Source organism: Mytilus californianus, unplaced genomic scaffold (assembly GCF_021869535.1).
Source record: "Mytilus californianus isolate M0D057914Y unplaced genomic scaffold, xbMytCali1.0.p SCAF_9, whole genome shotgun sequence".
Taxonomy (NCBI): Eukaryota; Metazoa; Mollusca; class Bivalvia; order Mytilida; family Mytilidae; genus Mytilus; species Mytilus californianus.
In genome coordinates this window covers 46,776,669-46,793,786 of record NW_026262745.1, presented here as the reverse complement: position 1 = coordinate 46,793,786, position 17,118 = coordinate 46,776,669, and the positions used below count along the sequence as shown (strand labels likewise).

Below are 17,118 nucleotides of genomic sequence, written 5' to 3'. Positions count from 1 at the left end.
AGATTAGACTCTCTACCTGGTACAAGATATTGCAAAATGATTTTTACCGAACTTAAGTTATTAAAAAATGAATATTTTAATCATATAAATGGCATATTCCAGTCCACTGGACTGGACCATTATATACATGGAAACGTTAATATAAAAACATTTAAAAAGTTTTTTGGTATTGACGCTTGTAATAAGCTGAAGTCCGAAATTCTAGAAAAGCGAAGCCTAGGTGATTACCGTTCATTTTATGTCACACAAGCACGACAATCGTATTTATCAAATGAAGACGATTTTTGGGCCTCTCGTCTTAAATTTCTGGCTAGAACGAATTGTCTTCCATTGAATGCTGTTTTATTCCGCATGAAATTGAAAGATAGTAATACATGTGAAACGTGTTGTACTGAAGAATCCGTTTTACATATATTGTTAGAATGCCAAGCATATACTGATATTCGAGAACGTTTCCTTTCTGATTTGCACGATTTCCTTCTTAATGCAGGAACCGGCGTGTTTTTCTCAGAGTTGCCTCGTTTTAATAAACTTCAATTTATTATCGGAGACATAGCTTTTTTGTTCGGTGATGATATCGGAAAAAAGGTTGATGAAATGGGAAAACAATATCTAACCTCACTCATTAAAGCTCGCAATGAGTTGTTGCATGTTAATGTCTAAATTATTTAAATGTATGAAAGTTTGAAATTGTGTCAAGTTTATGTGAATATTCATGTATTTTTAGAAAAAGTCTATGTATATATGTGTAATCTTTTAAAAATGTCGCAACGTACTTTTACGGTTTCTTTTATTCACTTTTAACTGACTCTATTTTAAAAGAGTAAAATCCATTTTATTCCTTTTTATAATCTTTTTCAATGTTTACTATAAATGAATGCAGATTTCATAAAGAAACACACAATTTTTACAATATTCCATGTTTTTATTCTTAAAATTGATAAAACTTAAATTTAATGTTCGGGAAATTTCCCAAAATATATGAAAGTTTTAAAATATTAGTGGTAAATATGTATGTGACACTTGTTGTTATTCGGGAAATGTCCCGAAATCATTTTCAACATTATTATTTATAACATATAAAAAATTGTTGGAAAAGCGTTTTGACAAACAGATCTGAAACACATTTCGGGAAAAATCCCGACAAAAATAAACTAAGTACAAAATGTATAACACAGATGTCTTCAAATATTTGGGGATTTATCCCGAAAATCTATGTATATGCTAGAACTCATGACTAATAATTTCTTTCACATTTCGGGAAAAATCCCGAAAATATAAATCTATTATCAGGCACACACTTGGTGCATAGTTTTTTTTTTACCCATTTCGGGAAAAATCCCGAAATAAAATCTACAAGCAAAAATTATGCTACAGATTTCTTAAACATATTGGGAAAAATCCTGAAAAACAAAATCTTTCAGATTTTACAACACAGAATTTTGATACATTTAGAAGGTTTTTATGTAATCATGAAATATAATGTTTGCTCTCTATTGCATCTCTTTTGCAACATGCTATATTTGACTAAGTGCATATTACAGGTTAAACATAGAAAATAAAATTCCATTAAAAAAACTTGTTTTAAAAATTATTTCTTAATTAAAAAGACTAAGATTGATGATAGGTATGGTATTTAATAATGCATATATATGCAATTACTACGCGGCAAGCGCTAGTTAACTAATAAACTCACATATAGAAATACAATCAGGACAATGTTTTATAAATAGTGGTTGCATTAAAAGGAGCTAAAAGGTACCAACAAGATTTGCAGGATGTATACATGCCTATACAAATAAGATGACATTGCATTATTACATTTATACCAAAAAGACACAATAATTTGAAAGATATCAGGAAGTATGCAGTCCTTTAAACTATGTTTGGCATTCTTTTCCTCTTGTTTATCTTCATATCTGTGTCTTTTAAGACTCAAGTCAATTTGTCCTCCAAGATTTCTATGTATCCTACAAAGAAAAGTCAATTCAAGTTCAATATTTTAAAGTCCTTCAGGCATATTATTCATGATTTTTTTTTTTCCGGCATATTTTGTTCTTTCTTATAATCATGATAATGGATGAATTTGTTATCACAGGTCGACATCCTTTCATAGCTTACTCATGTTACTGTATGTCATTTGTTTTGTTCAATATATAATTGAAGCCTTTCCACACTGATGATATATAAATTTTGTTCAGATTAGGGCAGTTGTCTCCTTAGCTATCATACTGCATCATTTTTTCTAATCTGGTGTTTTCCTTTTTTGATATATATATATATATATATATATATATGTGTTACTTTACCGATTATTACCTACAAACAAATGGGGCAAACTGGAAAAGTTTTAAAAAATAAAACATTTTTTTTTTTACTTTTAGAGTTATCATTAGGATTAGCAATCATACTATAGATATCTTCTTCTTTTAAAGGGGGCAAAGTTCTAATCCTATTAATTTAATTATTTTACTTTACCAATAATTGTCTGGAAACAAACAAGGCATATTTAAATGGTTTTAAGAAAAATTTGTAAGGGTTCCAAAGAACACAGTGTAACGCCTGTGATTGCTGCTGTCACTGTAAAAATGACTTTCAAAGTAAGCACAATTTTACTTGAAAAGACTCAACATAATCTAGACTGTACTTAACTGTACTTGACTTTGGTCTACAATTTAACCTAAAGAGTCTAAGAGTACTTGATAATCTTGGTAAAGTCAGAATATGGTCTTGTCAAATGCTCAACCAGTCCCGACCAGTCTCTACTTAGTCTTGACCCAGTCTCCACCTGTCTTGACCTTTAAATTTAGTCTTGACTGGTCTTAAATCAGTCCAACTATATCAATTATGTATTGAACAGGTTATTTTATAATATATGGTTTATTGCTTTCAAACTTAAGGATTTAATTTTAATAGGTATAAAAGCTACAATTTTTAGTTTGAACTAAATTTCAGGCAGTCAACTTTAAAAATTTCTATAACTATTTCAAATCAACTTGGTATTAAAAAAAATATCTAATTTAAAAGCTCACAATCATCATTTTTGCTTTTTAAAGTTTCTATTTTCCATAAAAAAAACCAAACAAACCCATCACTGACAGGCAATAACTCAACTGATGATTTTGGCCATGTGACTTATGTGTAGGTCTTATGGTGTTAATCATTTTTACTATTCAAAGTTTCCATCTCTTTACTATAGTTTTCAATAAGGATAACAACAAAAAAGATGTGTTTTGATTGCCCTTCCAACCCTAATTTATCGGCTCCGACACCAAAAAAGTCAAAAATCGATGTTTAACAAAAAATTAAATGGGGAATGTGTCCATGGACCACAGATGATGCCCCCGCTTGCATATCATATAAAGTTATAAAGGGACATAACTGAAGAACAGTAAAAGTGACTTTATCAAAAACACTTGATCTGAGTTTAGTGGTAACAGGTATTGTGTATAAGTTCCATAAAATTTGGTTGATGCAAACTTAATTTAGAGAACGGAAACAAAAAAAATCAGCAATTTTTCCATTTGCAAAGGGGCATAACTCTAGAAAATTAAGTGACAACTCCAAAATTCAAACTTGATCTGTATTTTGTGGTAATAAGTATTGTGTACAAGTTTCATAGCATTTGGTTGAGGCAAACTAAAGTTAGTGAATGGAAATGAAAAATTCAGCACTGTTTCAATTTGTGAAGGGGCATAATTCTAGAACAGTTAAAGTGACCCCCTAAAATTCAAACTTGATCTATATTTTGTGATTTATAAAAAGCATTGTGTATAAGTGTCATTGCATTTTGTTGAGGCAAACTAAAGTTAGAGAACGGAAACTATAAATATAAGCATCTTTTTCATTTGTAAAGGGGCATACCTGCAGAACAATTAAAGTGATGCCCCCTTAATTCATACTTGATCTGTATTTTGTGGTAATACGCGTTGTGTATAAGTTTCATAGCATTTGGTTGAGGCAAACTAAAGTTAAAGAACGGAAACGAAAAATTCAGCAATTTTTTTGTTTGTAAAGGGGCATAACTCTAGAATGGTTAAACTAAATGACGCCACCAAAATTCAAACTTGATCTGTGTTTTGTGGTAATAATTAAGCATTGTGTATCAGTTTCATAATATTTGGGTGAGGCAAACTGAAGTTAGAGAACGGAAACCAACTTTGGGAAGTATGGAAAGACTTACGTACAGACAGACAAGGGTAAAACTACTGCGGGGGCATAACAAAGGTCTTCCTTATCATGTCCCTAATTTGCACTATTTGTGAACATTAATGCTAATAAACAACTGGCCAGCTAATGTGTGCTGGCAGTACGCTTGATTATACAAATGCAACATTCAAAAAAGAAGATGTGGTATAATTGCCAACTGTCCACAAGAGCCCAAATGACACAGAAATTAACAACTATGCCTGCTTTACTTATGATTGAAAATATGACGCTTTTACTACAATTATCACTTAAACTTGATCCATAAATGATCCATGAAAATAAAGGCATGGTCAGTTTAACCCGTCAGGCAAAAACAGCTTATAATCATTTCATACACAAATATAGTGGCCTTATTGCTACATAAGTGTCTGAGAGACAGAGTATTTTATTTGTGAAACAGCACATTTTGTTAGACATAACATATTTTTGTACACTTACAAATTTTCAAACTTACCTTTCAAATCTTCCCATATTTAGACTAAGAAAGACCTTGAACTTCACAGAGAATTAAATCAGAGACCTTTCTCTTCCTATTTGTCTAGGCTAACTGCATGTCCTATGGATATGTCAATCTGAAATAAGAACAGAATGACATAAGACTTCATGCTGAAAATGTTTATCATCCTTAGCTTTTTTTTTACACATGAACTGCTTGAAGGCACATTAATTAAAAATGGTGATTTGCACTAATGCAGGTGGATATTAGATTAATTTCTATGAAATTTTGTCTATGAAATCAGACCAGAGATATGATTTTCACCTAAATAGGTGGATATTGGATCAATTTCTATGAAATTATGTCTTTACTAAGAAAAAGAACAAAGTTGAAAATAGATATATATAATATACCATTCATTACAAATTATCATTCGAATTCTTAACATGCTTAAGCAGAAAACTTCAAAAAGTATTCAGGAAATACTGGCATCTTATTAAAACAGATTCTACAAAAGGTGACAAATTCCATAAAAACCTATTAGTGAAACAGCTATAAAATAATTTATATGAACCTAATAGTTCCTTCTAATGTTTAACTGTGCAGAACTAATTAATGACATTAATGTAAACAACACATGTAAACTGGTATTCTTATGAAGACACTTCCTTACTATGAAAAACTTAATTCAACCATGAAAGTAAATGAAATATAATACTTCCATGATTCAAACAATTTAAAAACCAAAAAACCAAACAAAAATTTTGGTAAAATATTCTTTCAAGGGCAATAACTGCTTTAAAGGATCAATTGTCAATTAAAATAAGGAAATAATGCAAGTCCTATTCCCAGATCGTGCCGATGTTCTAAGTTTTGTATTTTATGTATGAATTCTGTCTTTCTCTGTTTTTCTCTTGATTATCCAAGTTTTTAATTTTGTACATTATTTGGCCTTTTAAACTTTTGTTATTCGGAAGTCACTTATGAGTCTTTTGCAGACGAACTCTTGTCTGACCTAAAAACAAATTATTAGGGTATTTGTCATTTATGTGTTTATGGCTTAAATTTATTAAGGTCTAGATAGGGGTTCTGTATATCTTTATCCTTTAATACATGTATATTGGATTGTTTTTCTTTAATCTTTTGTTAATTTTTTTTAATCTCTATTCTTCATATTTCATCACACTATTATTCTCTAATATTTATTTTGGTTTCCTACTTTTCCCTGTTTATTATTTTTTTTTACCTTTATTCTGCACATTTTGCCCGTTATTCTCTATTTTGTAAACCCCATCTAAAATCTCATCCATGTCAATTTTTTTTTTCAAGTGGCATACTCATTATACTTGTATGCAAAATTCTTGAATTTTAAATTGTAGGCAATTATCAACTCGTGAAATTCAGAAACTAATTCTTAATACTTTTTTTTGCATTTAAATCAACAACAATAATGTGTCCATAGCACACAGATGACCCACTGGTACTATCATTTTTATATGTTCAGTGAACCATGAAATTGGGGTCAAAACTCTAATTTGGCATTAAAATAAGAAAGATCATATCATAGGGAACATGTACTAAGTTTCAAGTTGATTGGACTTCAACTTCATCAAAAACTTAAACTTGAAGCCGGAAAGACGGATGGAGGAACAGACGCATACTCATGACTCATCAGAAAGCATATAATGCCCAAAGGTGGGACATAAAACATCTATAGGCAAATATCCTTAGGTGACAGATTATTAAATTTATCACTAATGCATATATATATCAATATAAAAAGTTTTAATTGATATATTAGAATTTTTTTAAATTATAAAACATCCTTAGTTTCTGTATGTCTGTGGTATGCAGTGGTAGTACCAGAATTTTCAAAAGGGGCCCGCTCAAACTTGCTTCAGTGTTTCGATCCCTCAAAAAATTAATCAACCAAATTTTTTTCAAAAAGGGGTGCCCGGGCCGTATGTTGCGTGTTGCATGTAGATAAAGTTAATTTTTTTGTACATTAGGGAAGTCTTTTCTTTCTTTTTTGTTTTTTGATTGCTATTTCTATGACGTAATTCACAATTATATAACAATACCTTCATTACATGATAGATGAATGGTGGTTTGATTTTTTTTCTGTCATGAGAACAAATTTATGTATTTTATATATGTTTTTACCAGTGTCTGTAAATTTAACTTTTTTTTATGTTAAAGTAACAGAATCTGAAAAATGAAGGCTAAAAATTTTTAATATTCATTTGTTAAATTTACATGAGGTTTAATGTTATAACTGAATGTACATGAGTCATATTTATTCTGTACTATATTATGCTTGGTAATAAATGGACCAAACATGAAACTATATGATGACATACATATGTATATATATATAGTGTATCCTTCAATTCATTTGACATTTTTAATTAACCTATCAACAAAAGTCATCAAAACTTGGATTCTAGAGACTGATCTATAGTAGTATTAATTAGATGATATGGGATAATTTGATAGAATTTTATGACCTGTTAACATGGTTAATTATTTTCAATAACAGAGATTTTCTCTCAACATAGAGATTTTTATATTTGGCTAAAATAAATAAAAAATTTATCAAGCTAAAGGTGAAATGATCTCTTATAATTGAATTGATTCAAATTTCATATATACATATTTGTTATCTACAAATTCCATCATATATATACAAATACATATAGTTAAAGAGAGACACATTCATTAGCATAGGCGTAATGAATGGAAGTAGCTAATCAGAGGCGGATCCATTTTTTCCGAAAGGAGGACAGGCCTGCTTCATTTTTCTAATCTGTAAGTGTGGGGGTCTTTATCTTGGAAATCTGTATGAAATCAGGATTTTGGGGTCAAATTTGGTTCTGCCCTCTCCAACTTACAGTTAAAAAATGTAGCGGGCATGTCCCAGTCCCCCTCCCTTTTCGGAAAGTCATCACTATACATACTCAACTTTTTCACATTTTAACATTTAAAACAATATTGTTAATATTGACCAGGGCTTGGATACTTTCTAATATGAATCAATTTAAAAGTAGAATGTAGTTCAAGATCACACAACTTGAGGAACAGGATATAAAAACAACGAAATCATATAATATAGGGCTAGTAATGAGAGATGATTAGAGTTGATTCACAACCATGACAGCTGCACAATACATTAAATTTAACAGTCAATGGGTCAGTCTGCTAAAGTACATAAAAACAATTAATTAGTAATATCAACACTCCTGAAAATAGCAAATTATTGTCAGCAATTAAAAACTGATAAGAGATCAAATATAGTTTACAAACTTAAGCTCAATATTTTAAACTTTAATTAAAGAACCTTAGTGAGCGACCTCACATACCCCACGTCCCCACATTGTCACTGGAGAAATAAAATAACTGTAAGAAAAAAAAATTGTATAAAAAAAAAAATTGAATCCTAATTTCCTGTCGATATGCACATCTACCTAGTATGTCCTTATTATCTGAAAAGGTTTCATGAAATTCTGTTGTGTGGTTTGGAAGAGTTGCCATGACAAAAGGTTGCAGTAGTATATTGGGCAAATAAGTTCAAAGGGGCGTAACTCCTGGAAAAAAATTGAATCGTAATTTCCTGTCGATATGCACATCTACGTAATATGTCCTTATTATCTGAAAAGGTTTCATAAAATTCTGTTGTGTGGTTTGAGAGGAGTTGCGATGACAAAAGGTTGCAGTAGTATATTAGGCAAATAAGTTCAAAGGGGCGTAACTCCTGGAAAAAAATTGAATCGTAATTTCCTGTCGATATGCACATCTACGTAGTATTTTCTTTTTTATCTGGAAAGGTTTCATGAAATTCTGTTGTGTGGTTTGAGAGGAGTTGCGATGACAAACTGTTGCAGTAGTACATTAAAGTCAATAAGTTCAAAGGGGTGTAACTCCTAGAAAAAAAAATTAAATCGTAATTTCCTGTCGATATGCACAACTACATACTATGTCCTTATTATCTAAAAAGGTTTCGTGAAATTCTGTTGTATGGTTTGAGAGGAGTTGCGATGACAAGAAATAGGACTGACGGACTGACGGACGGACGGACAGACAGATGGACAGACGGACGGACAGTCGGGTCAAAAACAGACTCCATGATGTAAGTCAAAGACATTTTAAAGGGTGAATTTAAACGATGACTGATGAGAAATTTTACCAAAAATATTTGTATATATCCAAATTATAATTCTTCCAATTTTACAAACAGTTTTTGTATATCCAAATTAAAAATTCTTCCAATTTTACAAAAATTGTAAAAGAAATAATCGAAGATCAATGTAACACGCAACATGCAACATGCAACATGAATACTAGTCAATTTCGCCCGGGCCCACTAGCCCCATCCCCTTAATCCTCCTCAAAATAAAACTTTAAGCAGACCATACACAAAACAGAAAATATAAACATATTATTGGCATTAAGTATGAAATTATTACTTACAATATTTTTTTTCAAAATTCTCTCCCTGTAAGGCTGTATGTCATTATGAACATATAATACTGTGTATTCTAATCCTTCTAATGATTTCACTTTTATTTACACTAATAGACCTACTACCATTATACTTAATTATGTCCATTGAATCAATGTGGTGAGTATATATATATATGTATAATATTTACTTGTGTTTTTATGTTTTTTAAGCATAATACACACAACATGTACAAGTAAATGTGACCTGTTTTTATCCAAAGATCTAGGAAGACATAAAATGAATTTCTCTTTTATCTCATTGGTTACTATATGGATTCATATTGATGTCATGACCTCATTACTTGGACATCATAAAATGTGTAGAGGAATATAAAATGTTGAAATTCATCAAGAATACACTACTCTTATTACTATCTTTATTACTATTGTTTTTGTGGTGATTTTGTGAAGAACCATGCAGTGGAGGAAAACAGTTCAAAGAAGAAAATGGCAAGTTAATTCACTTTGAAGTTTAGATACAGTAATATAAATTATATAAAAAGATAATTACAATGATTCTCTATCAAAAATTTCTTTAAAAGTTCAACAACAGTGTGTTTGAAATTTACACATCATTCCCTAATTAATGCATAATGACTCTATACAAATGTAATTCTGTCTTGAAATAAGTGGTTCAGGATAGTTTGAAGGGAATATTTTGTCACATATATATATATACATGTGTATACCTTCACTAGATGATTTAAATTATCTTGTGTATGTTTTTTTAATAGTTCTTTACTAAATTTTTTTTTGTATCTTATATTGCTGATCAATAAAGTCTGTTTAGTTTCTCTCTATCTTCATGATCTTATTTAGCTCTTGCTCCAAACACAAAAGAGTATTTTTTCTGATCATTTTTGCATTTTAAAGTTTCTCTCTATCTATTATAGTTTTCAAGATAATAGGCAAAATCAGAGCTCCAGATAAGAATTCACAAATTGGGGTTTTTACCCACCATTTTTTTATGTAATTGGGTGATAAAGTTTTTTAATTGCATTATCAATTCCAATTCACCCCTCAAGCAAATATCAAATTGGGTTTTTCACCACCAAGCTCCTTAATGTATTGGGTTTTTTCATCAACACAATATTGAATATTTAGGCATGTTATATTCACATTATTTCAACCCCAGATGTGTTTCCATCTTAAATGTGTTTCTTTCTTTGTAGAATATGTGCTAGCTGTTTTATTTGGTTTATTTACTGACGAGCAATTGAACATTTAATTTGTGTCCCGTTTTAAACGTTCTGTCAGTTTTGTATTTTCTCAAAACTTATGTAAACTGCAGCTGGTGTCACTAGTTGGACAGGAACTAATTGCCTTTCTAGATCCCATATGATCACCCTACAGTTTAATTATAGTTGGGGTAGGTGTGGCTAAGTGTTTAGATTTTTGTGTAATATATGTGAAAATTAGGTGCTGTAAGAAAGTTTTGCCAGTCCTTTCACCTATTTGCCAGATCTACTTTTTAATAAAAATAAAAAAGTAGTTTCCAGATTTAAGATATACCCCAAAACCTTGAGGTTTATAGGGTGGTTTATAATGACGGAGACCACATTCTTACAAATAATTCTGCAACATCAAGTAAATAAATGACAATGTTATACTGCACTTGCCAATAAGACAACTATCTTAAGCATCTAGAACAATTAGACCAAAACAAAAAAAGTGTCAAGCTGCATTGACGTAAAAAAACGGATATATGTGTATTCACTCATCAACTAAAATGAAAAAAATAATATATAAACTGTTTTCGTTTAATTCAATTTACATAAATCTGGGTTAAGTTGTCCCTTATCAGAACTTTTGGTTTCCAATGCTTTCAAACTACATATCATGTCATAATTGATTTGGCCTTTCACTTTTTCCAACTGATTTCGTTTTTGACGGAACCCCGTGTTTATCGCTCTAGCAATGTTCTCGTTATGGTCGCTTCCTAAAATCACTAGCTGAGTCTTGTTATCATCATAACTTTCCCTCAGCTATCAAAAAGAAGCCGAAAACATGCTTCTATTCAATATTTTTACCGGACATTTACTTTCGTTTTAATTCATTGTATGTTGCGATAAATCCCGAGCAATTCGAAAAAAAATGACAGCATGTCACACGCTAATTGGATAAACGCCGAGAAGATCGAAATCTTTTCATAAACACGTGTACCTTTTGAGCAACGGAAAATTTCAACAGGGACCCATTACAGCTACTTGATGCAGGGCTCTATTTTTAGAACGAAAGGACATCTCCAATTATAAATATTATAAAAATAGATTTACGCGACGACTGTAATCAAGTAAGGGTAAATAACGCAAACGATAGCGAATAAAAGCGTTAAAAACCCATGTTTTTGGCATATAATTGGGTTTTCCTTTGAATTAATTGGGTTATTGAACCCTGCAATGGGCAATTGCATTGGGTTTTTAATTATTTTTATTGCGTGATCACGCAAATACGCAGCTTATCTGGAGCTCTGCAAAATTGAAAAAAAAAAGTGAGAAAATTTGATTCTATTTCATGTATTTGGCCCAGTAGTTTCAGATTACAAAAATTTACGAAAAATCCTTAAAATAGACTATAACTCCTTAAGGGGTCAATTGACCATTTTGGTCATCTTGACCTAATTGTAGATCTTACTTTGCTGAACCTTATTGCTGTTTATAATGTATCTCTATCCATAATAATATTCAAGATAATAACCAAAAACTGCAAAATTTTCTTAAATTATTAATTCAGGAGTGCAACCCAACAATTGGTTGTCTGATTTGTCTGTAAAAACTATTTTCCCCAATGATGTTTGTGGCCAAGTTTGGTTAACTTTGGCCCAGTAGTTTCAGAGGAGAAGATTTTTGTAAAAGTTAACTGACGACAACGGACGATGACGACGGACCTCAAGTGACATGAAAAGCTCAGTTGGCCCTTTGGTCCAGGTGAGCTAATAAAAAAACTAACAAAAGTTTGTAACATTAGAGTTCTCACGTCAAAATGTGCTTCAATGGTGACTTTCGATTTAATTGATTTTTACACAACTTTTGGTATGCATCCCTAAACTACAAAGTGACAAGGATGGTGAATATACAGCTTTGATTATATCCAAGGTTAGACTAACTTGGCTAGAATAGTGGCATCATTTCAGTTAGTTTACATTTTAAAGTCCAGCAGTTCTTGTTATGTTATTATCATGATTATGTACCAAATGTATTTTAACTTTGAATAAATGCCTTTTTATTTACTTGCATTTAAAGCCTGGACATATTTTTTCAGGATTTAAGAATACATTTTTTATAATGACTGTTAACATCATTTCTAGATGATAGACTTAGTCTACCTGGGCATTACCTTATTGACAAGGATTTAAGCTTAATGCCTAATTTCACTTATTGCCACTTACATATGAATAATATAAATACTTACATATATATCATAAAGGTTTCTACTTCATACTAATAATTGGCATTGGCCTTTTAAACTTTTTTTATTTCAGCACTTTTAGGCATTAACAAAAACATATTTAAAATGTTGAAAATAAAAAATGAAAATGAAAGAGGATGCTGATTTTGTATAAACTGTTGACTACATGTATAAAGCATTGTAAAGACTATAGACTTGTTTTGTTTGCTAGTTAAGTATTTCAAAAGTTTGTCCTCCACTCAGTGTACCCTTGAGCCACTATACTGTGCTATATCTCTAGAAATATCTTGTACCCAATTAACCTACTAGAATTTAATAGAACCATTAGATAAAATTTCATTTTCTGAAGAGGGTGTATAGAAATACATGTATGAATTCTGATAATAATATATATGATCTTAGTATTATGCCATATATCAAAATAGTTTCTCTATTACTTTCAATTCCCAGTAGACATGGTAGATGTCTTAATGTTACATTTTTTTGTATGTCCTATGGATTGAGGGATATCAATTTTAAATAAATTCAAGAGTACAATGGACTAAGTAAGTTGATTGTTTGACCACATAAATAACAAAGGCAGAAAATAGTAGATTTAACTTTTTGATCATAGTAAATAATTGATAAAGAAATCTAAAGAATAAAAGAAAAAGAGGAATCTAAGGCACTTACTCATGTTATTTTAGTAAATCAGCTGATTATGTTCTTACCAGCTGCACAAATGGTCAATCAATTAAAAGCAATAAATTTCTTCAGTTTAAGTGACCACAAATAATTGCTCCCAATCAAGCATTAAATTTCTCTGACCCTAAAATGTTGTGGAACAGTATCATTATAAATCACAGCTTTATTCTGTTAAGCTCCTGTATATTTAGCATGTCAGTTAATACATGAGATTTAATTATGCTCACTGAAATTAAAGTTATTGGAATAAACATAATGTTGGAAGAAAATATTTTAGTATATTTAGGAACTTTTCTACAAAAACCGTCACAGATACTGGACAAAAACTATAAAAAAAATCCCTTGAAAAAACAATGAGAAAATATAATAAAAACGCGTCGAAAACTAGTGCAAAGAATGAATAAGGTAGCTTTGTTACTCTAATAATACCAGTTGTTTCCAGATTATTAGGGTTGATGATATGATGATATATTTCACTTTATTCATCTAATTGTAATTATAATAATTTGTATGTATATATGTAACACTCCCAAACGTGTCCATCCCCCCAAACGTGTCCGATTCCCCCAAACGTGTCTATTTCCCCCAAACGTGTCCTTAAAAGTTGATATCGCCCAAACGTGTCCGATTTCAAAACCCCCAAACGTGTCCGATAATTGTTATTCGCTAAAACGTGTCCACTTTAAAACGCCGGAACGTCTGAAAACTTTAAGCGCTATTATATTCTCAGTTACGTCTATAACATTTACGGCAATTCCATAATAGGGGACATGTCGGGTTTTTGTTGGATCCTAAATAAGATAAAAGCCGCATTCAAAAGACATTACTCCTGGAGTATATATTTTGGGCACAATTACCAGAAATTAAAAAGGAACAGAGTTGAAAGAAGAACATTCAAAATGTATTAGCATTAGTTTGTTCAACACCAGTTGTTTATATGTATGCAATATTGATTATCAACATATACATAATTCTTGACTGTTGCTTGCTTAATGTCTAGTGGCAAGTATTTGATGCATATTTAGAGCGAACATCAACATTACTTTAGTACAGTTAAATTAATCGTTTACTCAATAAATTATTTTGTTCTAATAAACTGCAGTGATGTCTTACTATATTAATCATGTATGAGGATAATGTACGACTGGCTTCCTGCAGCGGTGTTTTCCAATTTTTTTCAACAGTTCTGATTTTTTAAAAGCTCTTGAAATCATAAACTTGTTTTCAGGTTTAATATTATAAATTTGGGGTTTCGAACATCACTTAAAGACACACAAACAAGAGACATTACTTCCAGTTGCAAATATTTCATGCATTTTTAGGACGACAACATATTAACAATAAATATTATTGGTAAGTTCTTTAATGAGAGACGGAGGACTATTTCCCGGGACTTTAGGATAGTAACATTTTTATGACGGGAATTTGGGATTGGGCCTAAATTTGTACGGTTATTAGGAATTTACACTAATCGGGACTCAGAATTAGATAATAATTTTTGGGAGCAGAGAAAGACCACTTTATGTTTACGGGGCTTCAGTATAACAATCTTTTATTCCCCTTTATATAATAGAGGCCGTTTAAAATTAAAGTTGGGGAAATTCCAACTGCCACTAGATAATATGTATAGGCACAAAAATGGTTGCCTTGATGCATACTATCGACGGCACCCTGAAAGAGTTGTTACAAGGATTTTAATGTACAGATAGCGGGTATTCTCCCTATACAGGAGGTATCTGATTCAATATCCACATTGTTACCTGTAGACATTGCTGCGTACTTTTACACCCCGCCCAACCAAACGGAGGCCCCATTTTGGCACGGGTTATTCTGTTTGTTTGATAAAGACCTAAAGGACTATATTTCAATTTGCAATGAAATAGTAAAAGGAGTATATGAAAGAGCAATAACCATGCAAATAACGGGGACACGTTTGGACATTTTTATGATATGGACACGATTGAGCTTTTAGAGAAAGAAGGAAAAAGTTAGGCTTCATATGGACACGTTTGTGAGATGGACACGTTTGGGTGTTATTATATAAATGGACATGATTGGGCGTTAATAAAAATGACACGCTTTAATTGGCGCCCTTTTACATTTAGATATGTTTTGCAGTTCAGTGACGTCATGTGGACACGTTTGGGGGAATCAGACACGTTTGGGGGGAAGGACACGTTTCTGAGTGGACACGTTTGGGGGAATCGGACACGTTTGGGGGGAAGGAATAAGGTAGCTTTGTTACTCTATAATAATACCAGTTGTTTCCAGATTATTAGGGTTGATGATATGATGATATATTTCACTTTATTCATCTAATTGTAATTATAATAATTTGTATGTATATATTCAATAAAAATTTTGATAAATGTTTGTCTAAAATTAACCCCTATATGGTACAAATACATATAGGGGCTAGTTAGTCCTAGACTGTATGAGTATACTCAAATGGTCTGACCGTACACATATGGTCCGACTGCACGAGTATATGTGTACGGTCCAAATACTCATATGGTCTGGAACATATATACAATATGAAGATTTGGATAAAGAGGTTTTATAACATTATATTCTTTGATGTATAGCCTGTACATGTAAGAATATTTAATCGCATTAACAAAATCCCTCTGCCCTGATTACATGTTTCCCCTAGGTCTGTTAACCCAGAGTTCATTCACCCACAGAGTCTGTTCGCCCTAGGTCCGTTCTCCCTAGTACTTTTATTAAAACATATTGTTTAATGGGTATTAAATTTTAATAAACTTATTCATATGGTATAAATTCTGGAAATTTATGAAAACACATGGAAATATTTAAAAGTTGTTGGCTTAAAATTTGTTTTAGAGCATTAATTGTTAAAAATGATAATTCTCACTGATTGTTGTAATGGATTTATAATAAAAATAACATTTTTTTTTGATAAACTAGCTATATAGTCAGCTTGGAATGAGTAACAAAAAATGATGTACCAATTTTAAAACTTGAAAAAGATATAAATTCATATTGTTATCAAATTGACTGATTAGAATTAATAAAATTGTTAACAAATATCAATAAGATAAGTCATGTAAGTACAATGTATTCCAGTATTCTACTATGCAAATAAAAAATAATTTATATTTGTTTGCAGCAAATACATTTTACAAATATTGGGCGAATTTTTCAATAAACTTATACATACTCTGTTCGAACAATAAATATTATTGATTATGCAACTAGACTATAATATAAAAAAATCAGGATGAAATTCGAAAAAAAAACAGGACAGGAGTTTTGAGTAATCAAAAGGTGGGATGAGACACTTTGCCGAAAAAAGGCAGGATGACTATTTACATGTATGTAAAAAAAAGTCAGGATAAACTAATGAACTAGTACACATTATTGTTTTGGGGCTAGCTGAAGCAAGCCTCCTGGTGCGGGATTTTCTCGCTATGTTGAAGACCCATTGGTGGCCTTCTGCTGGTTTCTGCTCTTTGGTAGGGTTGCTGTCTTTTTGACACATTCTCCATTTCCATTCTCAATTTCAAAACAAAAAAGGCAGGACCGAATAGAGTGAAAAATACATAACAACTAATAGAATGAAGGACAAAATTGTTCATCCTAGCCCCCCATGAAAACCAAATGGTAGGTCCCTTAGTTATCTATACCTTTCACCTCCCCCCTCCCCCCCCCCCCCCCCAAAAAAAAAAAAAAGAAAAGAAACAAAGATTCAAAACAAAAAATCCAGTCCCCCTTTAAACGTAAATTGCTCTCACACTTGTTTTAACTAAATGTTTACCATATATATAAATTGAAATCATTTCAACAACAGGCTACTGTCGTACTGACAAGTTTTCATTCAGCATCTCTGCATCTTCAAGTTCAAGGTCACAACAAGTTTG

At 31.3% G+C, this 17,118-nt stretch overlaps 1 protein-coding gene and 1 long non-coding RNA gene across 2 annotated transcripts in view; both read right to left on the bottom strand.

Moving 5' to 3' along the window:
- Window positions 1-17,118, bottom strand: part of LOC127715614 (glycine receptor subunit alpha-3-like) — a 77,040-nt gene that overhangs the window by 18,928 nt on the left and 40,994 nt on the right. The gene's annotated exons all lie outside the window — the stretch shown is intronic.
- Window positions 1,816-17,114, bottom strand: LOC127715616 (uncharacterized). The gene is made up of 3 exons (XR_007988499.1): window positions 17,016-17,114; window positions 4,664-4,781; window positions 1,816-1,970 (listed from the first exon to the last, which is right to left on the bottom strand). It is a non-coding gene; the product is annotated as an uncharacterized LOC127715616 (long non-coding RNA).